This window comes from Limulus polyphemus, unplaced genomic scaffold (genome assembly GCF_000517525.1).
Source record: "Limulus polyphemus unplaced genomic scaffold, Limulus_polyphemus-2.1.2 Scaffold39, whole genome shotgun sequence".
Classification (NCBI taxonomy): Eukaryota; Metazoa; Arthropoda; class Merostomata; order Xiphosura; family Limulidae; genus Limulus; species Limulus polyphemus.
Window position 1 is genome coordinate 134,627 of NW_013665649.1, and position 3,461 is coordinate 138,087.

General features: G+C 28.1%; 1 pseudogene; it reads right to left on the bottom strand.

Annotated features, from left to right (window-relative positions):
• Nucleotides 1–1,928: 1,928 nt before the first annotated feature.
• Nucleotides 1,929–3,461, bottom strand: part of LOC106461443 — a 70,387-nt pseudogene continuing 68,854 nt past the window's right edge.

Genomic DNA, 3,461 nt, shown 5'->3' on the forward strand with positions numbered 1-3,461 from the left:
AAAACATCCAAAGACAAGTAGTGCCAAGGAAAAAATAAGCCTGTGTTCATATGCTAATGCTCATGAAAATTACTGCACATGGAGGCTGTGTCACCCTCCTATTGGTGGAAGGCTGTGGTCTAATGATGATTATATCACAGGTTGATGCAATACACATTAACACATGTAAGAGTGGGAGCTTTGTTCAAGACTTGTGGCTTGTTGAGGAATATATATATATATATAGCAGTATGTGTGAGGTAACAGCTGTTTGTGGTGCTGAGTGATGAGGAGAATTTCTGAAAAATCAGTAAATAAATCAATCACCCTAAGATAAACTTTGTTTAAAAAACTACAATTCCAATGAGAGTTAAAATATAAAATAATTCATCAAACATTACAACTATTATAAATTCACATAGAATCAAATAATAAAACTAAAAATGTTAATATACAAATCCATGTTTTGTTTGTACAACATGAAAATTTAAAGGATCTTTTTTAAGTATCTCAGTAACAATAGCTTTAAACCTTTTTTTTTATTGATTAATGTTTTTTTCTACAAATGTTTCATGTATGAGATATACAAGGTGACCACAAGTTAACACCAAAATATCACATTTAGAAGAAATACAGTATAAGAAAAAACTAAAGGAAATGTAAAGTTTTTATCTGAATCATTTTTAAGAAAAGATCACCAAAGGCTTATAAACAATATATATGCTTGTAGGCGAGTAGTGTGTGGATTGACATGAATAAAGCTTCTAAAATTTTTAACTACTTTTCCAGCACTGTAGTAACTTAACTTGAAACTTGGCAAAAATGGATAAGTACGAAGAGATATTTGAAACTAGCATGTAATTTTATCTGTGTAAAATACTAGAACATAATCTTCTTAATTTCAAAGAAATTTTTGTAAACAGTGTTGTACTTTAACACTAAATGCATGGAAATAAAGTATACTATGAAAGATTACTATTAAATCTATCAGAATACAGTTGAAACTCTGCTTTGATATGATCAAACAGCAGAATTAACTGTATTTCTAGAAATATCATATAGACAGTGTTGATCAGGTATCTCTTATCAATGGAACAAATGTGCCACATATATAAATGAAATGCAGCAAGTATAAGTCCAAAATACATAAAAACAAACTTGAGCACTCAAAGCTGATTTAATGTTATTATACTTATATGTTAAGAGAAATCTTGCATTAAAGCCAAGTTTAATTATGTGCACATAATAAAACCAGACTATATGCAAGATCTCTCTTGGCATAAAGATAGATATTCTGAAACAGAAGTACATGTAAAGCAATTTAGATTTCAAACATTGTACCACTTCATAGCACTTATAAGACATATACAAGTGTAGAAAAACTTCTTCTCTGAGGCAAACAAATAAAGAAATTCCTTTCTTGTGTTATAGTTTTTCTAACAAATTTCATAAAAAAATATTCCAAACCTTAAATGCACAGCACAGAAAACTTTTAATGAGATAACATTTTTCAACAGTTCTCAAAAACAAAACTATTACATTCAAAGAACATACATGTTTCGTATGAAAGCCTGAAGTAGCAGGTTTCAAATATATGCATATACAGATATTGTAAGTTATTTTCCTTTAAAACAAAGTCCAATTATGTGCAAAATAGATGTGCTTTCAAGTTCATCAAAAATTACAATCTAAACGCAAAAAAAGCTGCACTTTAAAGTTCTCGAATTAACATTAACTGACACAATATAAAACATAAAATACAGGAACTCTGAATAATATTGCATGAAAAAAAACTTACACATCAACCAATAACACACCAAACAAGATCACTTGAAAATTTGTATAAATCAAAAATTTGAATAGACAAAAAAATTTTTAATAAATGCCTTTTTCAATAAATAATTATCTTCATAAATTTCTGAAATAATTTTTTTAAACTTTAAATGAACAGTTTAAAAAGAAAACATTTAAATTTTCTAAAATACAAGTTTCCAGAAATCTGTGTATCATAAAACATTCTATGAGACAGACAGCTAGAAAATGAAAAACTTGTAGACCTTACTATTTAAATTTCATACGTTTGTTCAATATTTATTAAATCAATTTACACAGAAATAGGCTATTTAGTGTAAATAAAATGCCTAATGATTATATTGTTTTTATACTATTTCATTTTAGGGTTATACTTCAAAGCTTATCAGGAACACAAAAACCACTGTGCTACAACTATTTTCTTGATAACACAGTTTTTTCAACACATCAAAAGAAATTTTCTACCAGCAATAAAAATGGCAAAGATATTTATAATTCACAAACATAACCTTTCCAATACTTTCAATTGAAAAAACAAAGTTGGGCGCATGATGTTTCAAACATTATAGAAGACACTCAAAATAATTTCACAAAAATATCTACATAAATTTCAAACAATAAATATAAATAACTTATCATGAAACCTACTTTTAACTATGGAATGTAAATTTTATTTCATTCAACAACATCTTTCATAAAATATAACTCACATACTTGCTGTGATTCTTATCAAACAAAATGTAATGATCTGACAGGGATTAAATTACATTCATGAACATAAGCAAATACATAACACCATTATGCAAAAAACAAGACCCCGAACTACTGTATGATACTACTGTTTTGGTCCTTCATTCAAACTGTATTCTTTGCTTTTCAGCTAAAATACTTCAGTCCACACACAACCAGAAACTTTTCAATGAACAACTCAGAGTCCAGAACAGCAATATGAGCTGTTCGACCTATCAGAGAGTTAGGGTTACTGGGCAGAGCATGATGAACTTCATAGCGGATAAAATTGACATGTGGCTTATCCAAGATGGGTTGAAGGATATTTTTAACCATTTCTCTGTATACTGCTCCTGATGATAGGAAAATCAATTTTGTTTTGTTTGTATATATATTTGATTTATTATCCTAGAATATATCTAAAACACAGCAGAATGAATGAAGTAGTGTTTTCAAACAATAAAGGATCTGTTGCTCAAAAAGCAAGAGTAAAATATCTAACTATGACAAGCCAAACTTCTAGCTGATGTAATTTCTAAAACATAATAGCAAGTTCAGTTCAAATTTAAAATTTAAAAAAAAGGTAAAAATAACTTTTATATTTCCATTGTAAACATATGAAATCAAGTATCTGGGATCATTAACAAATAAAGTGATAAAGAAAAACACTAAGATACAATGAAGAGGAAAAAAACAACAAAAACAGTAGAACAAAACAAACCCAAAAATAAAAGTTTAAAAGAAAAAAGGGAAAGAATGAAGTGGATAGAAGGGAAGAAAGAATATTTTATGTAAAAAAAAAAAAAAAAAGTAGAAAGCAAATGGGAAGAAACATAACAAATAAAAGATGCAGAAGAAGAACTGAAGATTTTAAATAAAATATGGAGGAAATGGAGATGAAAAAATGGAAAGGCGATGGTTGACTTGACATAGAGTGTTTG